The following is a 16,883-nucleotide window of genomic DNA, read 5'->3' on the forward strand; positions in this document are numbered from 1 at the left end:
CGCAACGGTGCAACGGATTGACGTGATTTTTTGCATGGGTATAGATAAAGACCTGCAGAGTGACATAGGCTACTTTTTATCCCGGAGAATCAAAGAGTTCCCACGGGATTTTTTAAAAAACCTAATTCCACGCCTACGAAGTCGCGGGCATCAGCTAGTTCTAATAATAATTTTTTAACTTCGGTTATTATTGTTTTAGTTATTTTTTGTATTTGTACCTGTCTGTACCCTAAATATACCTATAGTACCTACGCAGCAGAAAATCTTTATCTAAATATATAAAAGGAAAAGGTGACTGACTGATCTATCAACGCATAGCTTAAACTACTGGACGGATCGGGCTGAAATTTGGCATGCAGATAGCTATTATGACGTAGGCATCCGCTAAGAAAGGATTATTGAAAATTCAACCCCTAAGAGGGTGAAATAGGGGTTTGAAATTTGTGTAGTCCACGCGGACGAACTCGCGAGCATAAGCTAGTAATGTATATTTTTCTATTGTACATGATACAATAAAATATACTATACCTACTTAGTTATCTACGTACCTATTGTATTTTTGTTATTTTTACGTCCTTTTGCGGTTTTGATAAAAGCTATTATTGAAAATAATTACTAGTATTATAATATAATATTATTAATAATTTTCCTTAAGGCGTTGTATGACTTGAATGATCATGATCAACCCATAGCCGGCTCACTACAGAGCACGTGTCTCCTCTCAACATGAGACGGGTTTTAGTCATAGTCTACCACGCTGGCCATGTGCGGATTGGTACACTTCATAGACTTTTGAGAACATTATGGAGAACTCTCAGGCATGCAGGTTTCCTCACGAAGTTTTCCTTCACCGTTAAAGCAAATGACATTTAATTACTTAAAACGCACATAACTCCGAAAAGTTAGAGATGCGTGCCCGGGATCGAACCCCCGACCTCCGATTAGAAGGCGGACGTCCTAACCACTGGGCTATCACAGCTTGTATAAAAAATATTTTCCAGCAGAAATAACTCTATTTTTATGTTAAAAAATTGAAAAATATTTGTCGTTAAGGCGAGTCACCGAGGCGGGCAGCGCGGCTTTAAAGTAAACCGCTTGGCAACGTTCAAATTCTGTGTTTCAAACGTTAAATTTGAATTTAATAAATTATAGAAGTCCTGTTGAAAACTAAAATTTAGCAGGTTCTCTGTAGTACTTAAAGACAAATATTTCCATATAAAAATTATTTGCCAAGTCAGAAATTTTAGTATTAAATAATTCGTTTTAGACTTTTATTTCGGCTTATTTCAAGATTTTATTTGATCGAGTGAAGTACTTCCTATATGTGTATCAAAGTAGCACATTCTTTAGACAATGTCTTTAAGTATATTGTATATTATTAGCAAGGCCATTATTTAATAGTAAATACCTAAAACATTTTAACTAGCAAACCAGTTTTTTCCGCTTAGCCTCGGTGACTCGCCTTAATATGCATTGTGACGTCATTATTCGCTTTTCGTACAGCGTGACGTTAATTAAATATGTTGAAAATAAACAAAAACCGGCCAAGTGCGAGTCAGGTTCGCACAGTCGTATTTTTTCGACATTTTGCACGATAATTAAAAAACTATGATGCATAAAAATAAATAAAAATCTGTTTCAGAATGTACAAGTGAAGACCTTTCATATGATACCGCACTATATTGTTAGCTTTTTATTTCATAAATTAATATTTGAGGCTATTTGACTAAAATAAAGAAAATACAAAGTCTTCATTTGACTCAAATTTAAATATAAAAAAATATATGTCTTGATTTGAATAAATTCAGTATAAATATTTTTACAAGTCATGATACTAAAATCATAAAGTCTATAAATAAGAACTTTTGGCGGTATTAACGCCCAGTTTTGCTCTGTCAGTATTGACGCGTTTTAATATCGGTCCACGACCGTAAATTTACGAATTACCTAATAAAGTGAATCATCAATAATTGCTAAACAAGTAAACGAAATAAAGTCACGGTAAATAACTAATAGTGCTCGAGAGAAATAAACGTTTTACTAAACGGGCTATGTATGTCTATCATTTCATCGAGGAACCTGGCTACGATGTTACAATATATAGTTCTTACTTCGAAAATTGAAAATACTAATTTTAGTTTATGACCACAATTTTTATTTTTTTGTGTAATGTAACCACAAATTCACGGTTTTCAGACTTTTCCCCAAATGTCAGGTATAAGATCTACCTACCTTCTAAATTTCATGATTCTAGGTCAACGGGAAGTACCCTGTAGGTTTCTTGACAGACAGACAGACGGACAGACAACAAAGTGACCCTATAAGGGTTCCGTTTTTTCTTTTGAGGTACGGAACTCTAAAAATCATGATATGAATTCTAGCTCCATAAACTACCGCTATATAAAAATCACAATTTATTACAGTTAATGCAATTCACGAAGGCGAGTGGACTTTACTTGTGGTAACGTCGTTTACACGGGCATTGCGTAAGTGTGCGTGCATGTCGGACCAATCAGTCGCGAGAAAGCGCACACATTTACTGTACCTTACTTATACCGATACGACTTACACACAAGCATGACCCACTCGCCTTCGTGAAATGCAAGGACTATACTACAGTCCAAGACCCTATTGACTCAAACTCAAAAAGCCTCGACATTTTGAGTTTCCTCATTAACTAATGAACTGACACTTAGGTAAATACGTAAAAAAATCTCTTAAAATCTCTACGTATTTTTACGTTACAAAATATAAAAAGTTGAAATTTTCGAATTCCGTAAGTTCGTCCGTACGTAATGTACGTACGTACACTAATAATTGTTTCTATACATGCGCGTGTACTGAGCTTTTTGTGTGTGTGTGCGGTTAGATAGCGCGACCGGATTGATTTGATCATTGATTGGGGTTTTTTTTACTAATTTTTTTATTAAACAAGCTTAGGCTCGCGACTTCGTCGCTCGCGTCGTCTGAGAGGGCACCCGTGCTCAGTAGTAGTCCGGCGATGGGTTGATAATTGATATATGATACCACCAAGTGTGATCACGGTCAAAGACTAACGACAGTGTCATCTTTTAAATATATAAAAGGAAAAAAGAAAGAAAGAAAAAACGTTTATTTTTGAAAGCTGTGCCACACATTACCAGTAATTAAGTCTACGGGTTAGGTTATCCCGGCGCCTCTAATACTTGAGCAGTAAAGTCAAAAGACCACAAGCAGAAGAAGCGCCGGAATAAACTATTTACACTATATGAAAGCTGACTGACTGACTGACTGATCTATCAACGCACAGCTCAAACTACTGGACGGATCGTGCTGGGCATTATAACGTTGCTTAAGCATCCACTAAGAAAGGATTTTTGAAAATTCAACCCCTAAGGGGGTGAAATAGGGGATTGAAATTTGTGTAGTCCACGCGGACGAAGTCGCGAGCATAAGCTAGTATTTTATATTTAGTAATTTTACATAATTTCACCTTACCTTTCATAATTTCACTTATAATACGAAGCTATGATAGCCTAGTGGTTAGGACGTCCGCCTTCTAATCGGAGGTCGGGGGTTCGATCCTGGGCACACACCTCTAACTTTTCGGAGTTATGTGCGTTTTAAATAATTAAATATCACTTGCTTTAACGGTGAAGGAAAACATCGTGAGGAAACCTGCATGCCTGAGAGTTCTACATAATGTTCTTAAAGGTGTGTGAAGTCTACCAATCCGCACATTGCCAGCGTGGTAGACTATGGCCAAAACCCCTCTCTGAGAGGAGACCCGTGCTCTGTAGTGAGCCGGTAATGGGTTGATCATGATGAATTTCACCTTAGTACACCTGTACCTGACAACAATCTAAACAGCTCGGTCGCGCTACATGATATCTAGCTTGACGGAGCAACACTAGAATGTTTATTGTCTTCACAGTTGACGCACACATTCACACCTGCGGGTCTGTGTGCGTGAGTTCAACACGCTGCTTTGCGGCTAGGGTTGCCAGGTTGCCAAACCTAATAGCCGGACAGACCAGCCAGTTTTGCCGGACATTTGGGTAGAAAGGCCGGACCTATTATTGAGGATTTTGTGGCTTAGTATTTTGTTTTGTTTATTTGAAAGTAATCAACAGCGTAAATACATAATTATTATTTAAATTTAAATCTAGTTATAACTCAAGACCAAAAGAGATTACTTAAAATTATAATTAAAACTATTTTGACAGAATAGATTTAGAATAAATTTAGGTATATACAATAATAAGATAGGTATTAATAGGTACTATTTTGCCGTACGACAAAAAAATTGTATGTAAAATCAAGCTTTTCTTTTATTATTGTCATAAATCTTGTTGTCAGGTGGCACTGCCGCCTGCGGGAGCGACCGACAGTCGACTCGCCTGCGCTCGGCCACGCTCGTTTGCTAAATGTAAAAAGCCTAACAAAAGCCGGACAAGCCGGACACGCAATCAAAAAGCCTACCTATGTCCGGCTTCGTCCGGACGCCTGGCAACCCTACTTGCGGCTACGGCGGAAACATAGTAACTGACATTTCTATTGGGAAATTATATCATTAATTTATTATTGAAAAACTAGCTGCCCCGGCGAACTTCGTACCGCCAAACAGTCGATTCTTTTGCAGGACTTTTTTTTTAATTTTTTACTCCGTAAGAACCATCCTCGTAAAAAAAGAATTAGCGAAATCAGTTCAGCTGTTTTCAAGATTTGCGCTTAGCAACACATTCAGCGATTCCTTTTTATATATAGAGACTAGATGCTGCCCGCGAATTCGTCCGCGTGTATTTAGGTTTTTTAAAATCCCGTGGGAACTCTTTAATTTTCCAGGATGAAAAGTATATATACCTATGTCCTTCCCCGGGATGTGTAAGCTAACTCTGTAGCAAATTTTATCAAAATCGGTTAAACTGTTAAGCAGTGAAAAGCTAGCAGACAGACAGACACACTTTCGCATTTATAATATTATTATTGATAATTAGTTAATTAATCATTAATAATGTGGTTATTGACATCACTAGTTACACAATTTTTACTTGACACCATCTCGTCTCTCGACGGCGTGTCGGTGTGCGTCACACGGCACTCGTGAGTGTGTGGATCATGCCTCGTTTGAATAGGCTACTTGACTCATATCTAATTTCGTCCAATAAATGATTATTTATTATAGTATTTTGCTTAAGATAACGAAATATATCAATAACAATTATTAAAAACGCAGGATGGATATATAAATCCAATTTAAAAAAATACAGTTTTTATTTTTATTTGAAACGTAGAAAACGCTGTCAGCCATGATGTGACGTCATTAAATATGTAAACAAAGAAATGTCATCCCTATGTCACGCGTGGACTAATGTAGTATCCATATATATAAAATTTAAAGTCCTGACTAACTTATATATCAACGCACAGCCTCAACATCTAAACAGCTGGTCCTAGATACATGAAATTTGGTGGGTGTGTTCTTTGTAGGTAAAGAGAAGGTATCCACTAGGAAAGGATTTTTTGAAATTCCACCCCTGAGTGGGTTAAATGGGGGTTTGAAATTTATGAAGTCCACGCGGGCAAAGTCACGAGCATAAGCTAGTTTTTATATATTTCTAAAAACTCATAGTAAACGTAAAAAATTATCGTTTTCTCTTTATAAATTGAATAAGTTATTAAGTAAGACTTACAACAAAGTGATCTTTGCAAAAATAAATTTGGGTTGCAGTCGTTAGTCATATAGGATCCCTTTATGCAAGTCTTCGCGTGTTACGTATATTTATTTCACTGGGCACTCTAATCCACAACTTTCCTGTGATCTTTATCGATGCGTTTTTACATTCTCGGATGATACAATAACGATAATTACTATATTTTTCATGTAAACTAGTATAGAAGTCATGTTTATTAAACTTTGGGAGGTTATGCTGTTGTTTACTAATGCATGACGTCAGAGCACAGATAATCTATCGGCCAAACATGGCCGACAGTGTTTTCACCTGTCTAAGAAAAATATATTTTTAAATTAAAGTTTTCGGTTTTTAGGGCGCAAAAAAATATAGTGTTAATTTTTTTGATCTAATAGGACAAATATTAACCATTTAAGACCTACTTAAAAAAAGTGTCAACTAGCCTATTGTTTGACGTTACCTTGCTACTTGAAAGCAAGTTTTATTTTATTTTAATTATTATTTTCTAGCTGACCCGGCGAACTTCGTACCGCCTAACAGTCGATTCTTTATTTTTAGGGTTCCGTACCTCAAAAGGAAAAACGGAACCCTTACAGGATCACTTGGTTGTCTGTCTGTCTGTCTGTCAAGAAACCTACAGGGTACTTCCCGTTGACCTAGAATCATTAAATTTGGCTGGTAGGTAGATCTTATAGCTGACATTTGAGGAAAATCTGAAAGCCGTGAATTTAGGCTTACATCACACAAAAAAAAATTGTGGTCATGAACTAATAATTAGTATTTTCAATTTTCTAAGTAAGATAACTATATCAAGTGGCGTATCATAATATGAAAGGGCTTCACTTGTGCATTCTAAAACAAATTTTTATTTATTTTTCTGTATCATAGTTTTTGAATTATCCTGCAAAATGTCCAAAAAATACGACTGTAGTACGGAACCCTCATTGCGCGAGCCTGACTCGCACTTGGTCGGTTTTTATTTTTAATACTTTAAATTTTACTCTTAAATATTCTCAAAGAACCATCCTCGTACTTCAAGGAATATTATTAAAAAAGAATTAGCGAAATCGGTTCAGCTGTTCTCGAGATTTGCGATTAGCAACACATTCAGCGATTCATAATTATAGATACATAATGATCAACTGTCCTTACAGGGGAGTCCTAAACCGAGAGTGTACTCTAATCTATCTTATACCTATTAACAGTTATACATACTTAAAATTAAAAATCCGAGACATGGTCGCTAACTATGGGCCTCATAAGAAAGCTCAGAGTCACTCAGCGGGCGATGGAGAGAGCTATGTGTGGAGTTTCTCTACGTGATCAATGAGGAAATGAGGAGATCCGTAGGAGAACTAGAGTAACCGACATAGCTCAACGGGTTGCGAAGCTGAAGTGGCAATGGGCAGGGCACATAGTTCGTACAACCGATAGATGTTGGGGTTCCAAGGTGCTAGAATGGCGGCCTCGCACTGGAAGACGCAGCGTTGGAAGACTCCCCACTAGGTGGACGGACGACATCAGACGAGTCGCAGGGAGCCGCTGGATCCAAGTGGCGCAAGACTGTGGCGTGTGGAAGTCCCAACAAGAGACCTATGTCCAGCAGTAGACATCTATCGGTTGATGATGATGATGATGATGATAATGATGAATACTTAAGTATAATGATTTAAATTATTACTTAACTACCTACTTATCAAAAATTTGTATGTCGGAGTTTCCTTACTGGATATATTGGCTTAACTCTGTATTGTTAATTTGTTAAAACCTTGTCATCCCATATTCAAACAAATAAACTATTTAATTTTCATAATCAAAAATTTAAATGAAGCCATATTAATCATTTCAAGTACTCGACCAAGCGTGAACGCGCACGAAACTGCTGATAGCTCCTTATCTCATCTACTACTACGTCAACAGACTGCGACCGTCCTTGTCTAACACAACAACACGATTGTATCGCTGTCACGTTCTAACGCCGGTTGTTCTGTCCCTTTCCCGCTAATGAATTGAATCAACAACCTCTCGCTCGCTCGCTCTCGATAGAAGATCAGCGTTCCCTTTTTGAATTTATTTCGAATTTGGAATTTGGATCTTTTTTTACTAGGGAGGCGCAATAGTGTTTTTTTTAACATTGATTAAATTTATTTTTGTTTACTGTATTTTTGTTTTTGTAAACTTTAAATGATTTGTTATTTAGGTAAGTTGCGCGGTATTTTTTTTATCATTCCCTTTTTTGTATGATTGCAAAATATCTCGATTTTAACCTACCGTGTAAGTTGTGGTAAGCCACAAAATTAGTGTGGGAAGTTTTTAAAACAACGTCTATTTTTATTTATTTTCTATTAGCTTTCAAAATAAAAGAAACTCTTGCACTCCCCTCACACCTTCCAACAGCATTGGGATCCTTGGAGTCCACATTTCGAGCGAGGTTCAATTCCGCGATCATTTGGAAAGCAAGGCCAAATTAGCCTCCAAAAAGCTTGGGGTGCTCAACAGAGCAAAGCGGTACTTCGCGCCCGAGCATAGGCTCCTACTCTATAAGGCGCAAGTCCGCCCTCACATGGAGTACTGCTCCCACCTTTGGGCTGGAGCACCCCAGTACCAACTCCTTCCATTTGATCGGATCCAAAGGCGGGCTGTTCGACTTGTGGACGATCCCAAACTAACCGCCTCGTTGGAAAGCCTGGAGCACCGCAGAGACGTTAGCTCTCTATGCGTGTTCTATCGCCTGTATAATGGGGAGTGCTCTGAAGAGCTTTTTGACCTCATTCCACCCTCTTTTTTCTACAACCGCACCGCGCGCCACCGTAAGGAATTTCACCCTCACCATCTGGGTGTCTGGTGCACTTCGACCGTCCGCTGCGCCAGATCCTTCTTTCCACGCACGTGCAAACTGTGGAACCAACTCCCATCGGCGGTGTTCCCACTAGATTATAACATGGGGTTATTCAAGGGGCGGACCAACAAATTCCTAAAAGGCCGGCAACGCATCGGCGGCTCCTCTGGTGCTGCAAATGTTCATGGGCGGCGGTAATCACTTAACATCAGGTGACCCGCCTGCTCGCTTGCTCGCTATATCTATTAAAAAAAAAAAAAAAAAAAAACAATAATTTTTTTTTTTTAAAGTAGGTAGGTACTTATGAGACGTACCTATAATGTTTTTAGGGTTCCGTACCTCAAAAGGAAAAACCTAGCCTTTTACTTCTATTTCACGGTGTTTTTTCCGAGGAAATTAGCTTCTGTATTGTATTTGGTCGCAACTTCAGGCGTTCAGCGTCCAGCGTCGCTTTCACTAACTTTCTAAACTGCGATAACTTTTTATACTTACCTTGTTTTATTTTGAACATCTCAGTTTCTTTTTTCTTTTTTGGACGGTTTAAAAGTTATGGCTATTTTTTTATCTAGGTAACTGTTAAAAATTCTTATAAAAATGTTTTTGTTGTTTTAGTGGGTACGCGCAGTTTTAAATTGATCGATCTATTGAAACATCTTACGCTAACATTGTTGCCCATATATATCAACTTGTAGCTTGTAGTATCGCATTCCGCGAAATTACTGCGAATGTTTTGCGAATATACAAAAAAATAGATATAAAAGTTGGTTAATAAAACAAAATCCATTAATTTCTTATGTTTTTTCATGTAATAAAAAGTAACATAACCTCGTAATCACATTACCAGTCTTCTCTTTATCATTTGGTAACGGGACTGCCGCCAAGGTCACCAGCCATGGACAAATGGCGCCAAACATAAACTAAATATTCGCATTTGCGAATGTTGGCAGCAGATATTCGCATTGTCCAAAATATGACATTCGTTACATCACTAGTATCAATAGGCAAAAAAAAAACGCACATACCGTGTGGAGAATGTACGAAAAACAATAAAAAAAACCACCTGTCAGGACCGGTTTTTCAATACTACCGTCTGTGATTGACCGGGAGGCCGGTTCTTACTATTAATCAGTGTGACATAATCTAATCATGTCATTTGCTACTACTGGTGAAGTACTTGCTAGCCGCTGGGCAAAGTTAGACAAAGTTAGGGGCGCGACATATTTGTCTTTTTCATGATGATTTCAGGTAACTAATGTGCAGATTCTTTGTAGTTTATGCTACCCTGGTACAGATGTCGCGTTTCAACTCGATTTAGACTTAAACCCTCTAACAAATAAACCTGGAATAGCGGTGGAATAGTTATAGGTACTCTGTTTTGTCTTTTTCCTTCAAATGTCAAATTACTGATGACAGAGAAAGACAAAACAGAGTATGACTATTCCACCGCTATTTCAAGTTTATTTGTTAGAGGGCTAGAGTTAAAAATACCAGAACTACATGTACATCATTTTGCTGTTGTAACACTGTCTGTTACTAGGAGACTAATGAAGCTGAGAGCTAAAACAGTTGAGCTAGATTGTGCCGGTAGGGTGGTAAGTGGTAACTAGCCACGGCCGAAGCCTCCAAGCATTAAGCCAAAATCACAGTGTTCAAAGATCGTGGAACTAGACTTTTGTCACGTTTGTTACTAGGAGACTAGAGTTGATAAGAGATCTACAATCAAGAGTTAGGCTGAGTTGTATATTGATGTGACATAGTCAATCATGTTTTTGCCACCACAAATGGGGCTAGCCAGTAGCCACTAGGCCAAGTTGGGGGTGTGACATATTTATAATTTACCGTGTTCTAAGTTTTTACCAACAAGTCGTAGAACTAGACTCATGTCACGTTTGTTACTAGGAGACTAGAGCCGATGCGAGCTCTACAATCAAGTGTTAGGCTGAGTTGTCTATTGATTAATGTGACATAATCTAATCATGTTATAATTGCCGTTGCTACCCGCTAGGCAAAGTTAGCCAAAGTAAGGGGCGTGACGTATTTATGAATTTAGAACTAGACGTAGTCATGTTTGTTACTAGGAGATCACTAGTGCCCAGTGCCCATGAGAGGTCGCTAGGCACTGGACTGGTTACATACGCTAGGCTAGTTTGTCTATCAATCAATATGACAATCTAATCATATTAACATTTAGGCAAAGTGCGTAATTTACTGTTTTAGTTTTTGCCATCATTTAGCCAAGTCGCAGTGACTTGAGTGGTCACAAAGGTCGTGAAACTATACTTATGTCATGATTGTTACTAGGAGACTAGAGCCGACGAGAGCTCGCCAGGCTAGCTTGTCTATTAATCAATGTGACATAATCTAATCATATTAAAGTTGCCGCCACTAGTCGCTAGGCGGAGGCACTCGATAATAGCCGAGCGCGACAAAGTTAGGGGTGCGACATATCCGTCGTGTTTATACCATGCCTAGAGTTTAGAAAGTTTTCTGTTCTTTTTCTAAAAATTCAGTAGACATTGAGCTTGCTTCGCTTGCATTCATTTTTAGACCGTACTAGCTTATGCTCGCGACTTCGTCCGCGTGGACAACACAAATTTCAAACACCTATTTCACCCCCTTAGGGTTGAATTTTCAAAAATCCTTTCTTAGGATGCCTACGTCATAATAGCTATCTGCATGCCAAACAGCTCTATCCGTCAAGTAGTTTGAGCTGTGCGTTGATAGATCAGTCAGTCAGTCATATCTCATTCTTTAGCAGTAGTTATTGATCATAATATGTGATAGCCTAGTGGTTAGGACGTCCGCTTTCTAATTGGAGGTTGGGGGTTCGATCCCGGGCACGCACCTCTAACTTTTCGGAGTTATGTGCGTTAAATATCACTTGCTTTAACGGTAAAGGAAAACATCGTGAGGAAACCTGCATGCCTGAGAGTTCTTCATAATGTTCTCAAAGGTGTGTGAAGTCTACCAATCCGCACATGGCCAGCGTGGTAGACTATGGCCAAAACCCTTCTCACTCTGAGAGGAGACCCGCGCTCTGTAGTGAGCCGGCGATAGGTCGATCATGATGATTGATCATACTTGTTCAATTGTTCATAGCATGCAACAAATAGAATAGAATGGAATGGAATATATTTTTATTCAAGTAAACTTTTACAAGGTGCTTTTGAAACGTCAACTAGTTCAATTTACCACTGGTTCGGAATGCCGTTCCTACCGAGAAGAACCAGTAAGAAACTCGGCGGTTGCTCTTTTCAAGTGATCAATTTACAATATTACTATACCATACTGTACAAGCAATTGCAGCCCCGTGTATTGCTGGAGCGAGTCAAATACAGGCTTTCTTGACTGTATATTGTATAATATGCTTTTTTAAGAGCACACTTTTAATAGAATTTTTAAACTTGTGTAAAGGCAAATTCATCTCCGACCGATATCTGTAGATATTATCGGTATGTGTTATCGATCTATTTGTTTCTAATGTTGGAAAGTCGGTCACGCATCCGCCGAGTGTGGCGCGACGCTGAGCCGACGGCGCCCGACGCCTCCCGAGCGCTGACAGCTCGTCACTGGTCCGTCACAGCGGCACACTTCTTCTATGTACTCGATTACATAGGTGCAGTGTACGTGGCCGCGCGAGACTACTGCACTCGAATTTCGGAATCGATTATTTATTTACTGCAACTTTTTCCGATAGAATCGATTCGGCTGTTAGTATCTGCGTGGTAACCAGTACCGTCGGGGATGCGCAGCGGTGCGCACGCAATTTGTTATCTTACAGCGGTCATCTTAAGATTTATTGTTGTGTAAGGTTTTCGGGTCGGTTTCCGCGGTGATACGCGAGTTTCCGCACGTGTGCCTCTTGGTACGGCTCCACTGTCGGGATTCGGCAATAGATTCGAGTTCGGACAAATTTCATGAATCGTAAACTTATAGAAAAATTCTATAACAGTGTAAAGGGTTATTTGAATGATAAGAAAGCTTGGGAATGAATTGCTCAACAGCGTTGTGATAGTTCTAATAAGTTTAAGTGATCTTTAAATTGGTGATAATAAAAAGAATACCCGGTAGAATAATAAAGTGTTGTGGGCTCTTCTCAGACCTGGTTTTGGTCTTTGGTTTTAAGTACGTATTAATTAGCACCACTATATCATCTTACAAATTAAAATTTTGACCATCAGTAAGCGTAAAATTTTACCTATTCTGAATAAATAATTTGAGTTTGATAGCTGTTCGGCATTCGGCTAAACTGGACACACTGGACGGGATACAGTGAATTGAATGGTTTTGTTGTTGTTTTGTGTTTGGCGAATTTTTTATTTCGACAAATCAGCCAATGACATTCTGTGACAGCGAAAAATGCCTGTGGTGTATTAAATCATCATCATTAACCCATCGCCGGCTCACTGCTGGGCACGCGTATCTCGGAACGAAAAGAGTTTGACCATAGTCCACCACGCCGGCGAAGTGCGGATTAGCAGTATTATGGACAACTCTCAGGCATGCAGGTTTCCTCACGATGTTTTCCTTTACCGTTAAAGCAAATGATATTTATTTGCTCAAAATTTAACTGTATTAAATAAGTATATTCCGATATATTATATTGGAAAACGAGGAGTTCTCGCGGGATTTCAAAAAACTTATAGCCACGCCGAATGTGCGGAACGATACGAATGCCGCCGGCACACTATCCGCGATATCACGAATCATTTAGCCGAATCCCGGTAGTGGAGCTGCACCACTGTTTACGTGTAGCTAGAGTCATTGACATAGGCATGACATACATTCGCCGAATGTCGGCACTCGGCACGCTAACACGCGCTTTGGACCGTTTTTCGCGAGTGCTCGGTCTAGGCAACCTTATAAAGTGCGTGTTTTTACCTACATTGTTATTATTGTTTATTATCGGAATGATACAATTGACGCCATCCAAACGTTTTTTTCATTTTGATAAAAGTTAGCCCTTGTCTGCTCTCTCACCGGATGGCAAGTGATGATGCAGTCTAAGATGAAAGCGGGCTAACTTGGAAGGGGTATGGTACAATTCGCGGATAATAATATGACGAATCATTAACCGAATCCCGGCAGTGTAACCGCACCACTGTTTACGTGTAGCTAGAGTCATTGACATAGGCATGACATACATTCGCCGAAAGTCGGCACTCGGCACGCTAACACGCGCGCTTTGGACCGTTTTTCGCGAGTGCTCATCAAGTCTAGGCGACCTTATCAAGTGCGTGTTTTTACCTACATTGTTTTATTGTTTATTATCGGAATGATACAATTGATGCCATCCAAACGTTTTTTTTTCTCATTTTGTTAAAAGTTAGCCCTTGTCTGCTCTCTCACCGAATGGCAAGTGACAATGCAGTCTTAAGATTTTTTTTAAAGAATATTAGCCATGTTAAATCCCTTTCCTTTCCAACTAAGCGTCAAGCTTGTGCTAGGAGTAGGTACGACAATAGTGCAACGGGCGGGGTTTTAACCGTCGACCTTTCGGTTTTCAGTCCACTCCTTTAGCCGCTGAGCTATTGAGGCTCATCGAGATGAAAGCGGGCTAACTTGGAAGGAGTATGGTACAATTCGTGATAATATGACGAATCATTAGCCGAATCCCGGTAGTGGAGCTGCACCACTGTTTACGTGTAGCTAGAGTCATTGACATAGGCATGACATACATTCGCCGAAAGTCGGCACTCGGCACGCTAACACGCGCGCTTTGGACCGTTTTTCGCGAGTGCTCATCAAGTCTAGGCGACCTTATCAAGTGCGTGTTTTTACCTACATTGTTTTATTGTTTATTATCGGAATGATACAATTGATGCCATCCAAACGTTTTTTTTCTCATTTTGTTAAAAGATAGCCCTTGTCTGCTCTCTCACCGAATGGCAAGTGACAATGCAGTCTTAAGATTTTTTTTAAAGAATATTAGCCATGTTAAATCCCTTTCCTTTCCAACTAAGCGTCAAGCTTGTGCTAGGAGTAGGTACGACAATAGTGCAACGGGCGGGGTTTTAACCGTCGACCTTTCGGTTTTCAGTCCACTCCTTTAGCCGCTGAGCTATTGAGGCTCATCGAGATGAAAGCGGGCTAACTTGGAAGGAGTATGGTACAATTCAAGATAATATGACGAATCATTAGCCGAATCCCGGTAGTGGAGCTGCACCACTGTTTACGTGTAGCTAGAGTCATTGACATAGGCATGACATACATTCGCCGAAAGTCGGCACTCGGCACGCTAACACGCGCGCTTTGGACATCGATATAAATGACAAGATAATTGCCCAAGCGAACAAAATTTTTCACGGATTTGAAACCAAATAAATCAGCGACCCGTTTGAAATCCAGACGTCACTGAGGTTGCATTGGTGCTAAAGCGCCAATGAGTCGGTGCCATTTTGTTTGTTCAGTGGCCCTGTCCATACGAAGTAATAAATCAATGGCTTTGAATGGTTTTTTTTACGCGAGTGCTCGGTGTAGGCGACCTGATCAAGTGCGTGATTTTACTCTGTGGTATTGTTTACTATCGGTGTTATTGTCTGTGTGATAAGGCTCTCCTTGGATCTCGCGTACAATGGGATTTCCGTCCTGACTATTGTGCATTGTTGCTTTATAGGGGCTTATTCGATTCGTAGTGCGCTCCAGACAAACGGAGTTTCTCGCTTATTGGAATACTAGCGACCCGTCCCGACTTCGCACGGGTAGCTTATTTAAATTTTCGTAGGGATCTCTATTTTTTTTGATAATAAAGCCCATGTCACTCAGGAATGATGTAGCTTACTACGGGTTCAAGAATTTTCAAAATCAATTTAGTAGTTCCAGAGATGACCCCCTCAACAAACAAACTTACAAACTTTACCTCTTTATAATATTAGTATAGATTAACCAATCAAAGTCAATGAAAGTATAAAAACTAGATTAGGTAGTATCTATACATATAAAAAACTAGCTTATGCTCGCGACTTCGTCCGCGTGGACTACACAAATTTACCCCTTAGGGGTTAAATTTTCAAAAATCCTTACTTAGCGGATGCCTACGTCATACTAATCTGCATGCCAAATTTCAGCCCGATCCGTCCAGTAGTTTGAGCTGTGCGTTGATAGATCAGTCATTCACCTATTCCTTTTATATTTAGACGTAGGTAGGTACCTAATCAGTTTTAGATTGTCATAACAGCTCATTTAAACGTGCTCTATAATAAATCACTTTAAAAAATCATGAATGAAATTTTTTCCCGCGCGCCAAAAATTCCATTTCACGTTCTGGTGACGAGTCAGCGTATCGATTTATTTTGGCGCGTCGCGGACGTCACTAATCAGTAGTCAGTACTCACTAATGATAGAATGACATTATTGGTTCTTACTATTCTTGTATAGCGGTTTTCTACACGGACCTCGTCTCATCGGCGGGGAACTATAACCGGCTACGGGAATTCGCGCACCATTGGCATAAGAGGCGAAGCAGCTCGGAGCGTACAGGTGCCAGGCCGGCACCACGGAGAAGCAGCAGCGGAGATCACAGCTGTGTTAGTGACGTCTAGCCCCCAAGGGGGGAGAGTGAGCATAAGGGACAAGGAAGAGACAAAATAATTTGTAGGGAGTCAAGAAGGCGCCCCGGGAAAATGCCAAGAGCAAGTACCGAACGGGCGCCCTCCCGCGATTCGGCACATATAACCGAGAGGTTGGTGGGGCCATGGGAGGTGGAGGGTTGTACCATGTATTCTTGTATAGCCCCCTTTACAATTTTACATTTTTTTTCTTTAAAATTAATAAACTGAATAAAACTGGGTGCATTTCCAGCGCGGAAAAAAAATAAAATTATTAAAGTGACTTATAAACTCCCGCAAATTGCTATTGCTCTGGAACCATGTCTCATTAACATAGAAATGACGTCATTTTAAAGCCAGCCGAAATAAAAATATACCATCTCGAAACTTCAGTCTAGAGCTGACGTCACAAAAATGGCGGCCACGCACATTAGCAATTTGCGGGCCCTATACCTACCTATTCCAAAAATTACTTACACATTTTTTTTTATAAAATAACTAGGTAAAATTGTACCTGAAAAAAATTGAAAAAGTCCCTAGGCAGGTAGTTACCGAGCTAAGTACTAGGAGTTCATAAAGCACTAGTTCAAAGTTTTCATAAAACGTAAACTAATTGAAAAATCCTATTACAATGTAAAGGATTATTTAAATAATAAGTAAACTTGGGAATGAGTTGCTTAACGACTTTGTGATAGTTCTAATAAGTTTTAATAATTTTGTAAAGTGGTGATAATAAAAATAATACCCGGCTGAGTTTGTTGTGGGCTCTTCTCAGACCTGGACGCGTTTGGAACCCTCGTAGCTTTAGTTTTAAGTTTGCGTAAT

The 16,883-nt window shown here is 39.5% G+C and overlaps 2 protein-coding genes across 10 annotated transcripts in view; one reads left to right on the top strand and one right to left on the bottom strand.

Annotated features, from left to right (window-relative positions):
- Positions 1-16,883, bottom strand: part of LOC117994071 (zinc finger protein 271-like) — a 166,921-nt gene that overhangs the window by 125,538 nt on the left and 24,500 nt on the right. The gene's annotated exons all lie outside the window — the stretch shown is intronic.
- The window catches only part of Chi (LIM domain-binding protein 2 Chi), a 54,783-nt gene that overhangs the window by 25,354 nt on the left and 12,546 nt on the right, over positions 1-16,883 (top strand). Inside the window, exon 1 of one of the 6 annotated variants that reach the window (XM_069507545.1) lies at positions 12,115-12,221. The exons of 2 other annotated variants lie outside the window; for them this stretch is intronic. The gene's annotated coding sequence lies outside the window, so the exon portion shown is untranslated. Of the gene's footprint in view, positions 1-12,114; positions 12,377-16,883 lie in introns of those variants that run through there. 3 more of the 6 variants (XM_069507542.1, XM_069507543.1, XM_069507544.1) reach the window with 3 other exon arrangements.

This window comes from Maniola hyperantus, chromosome 26 (assembly GCF_902806685.2).
Source record: "Maniola hyperantus chromosome 26, iAphHyp1.2, whole genome shotgun sequence".
NCBI lineage: Eukaryota > Metazoa > Arthropoda > Insecta > Lepidoptera > Nymphalidae > Maniola > Maniola hyperantus.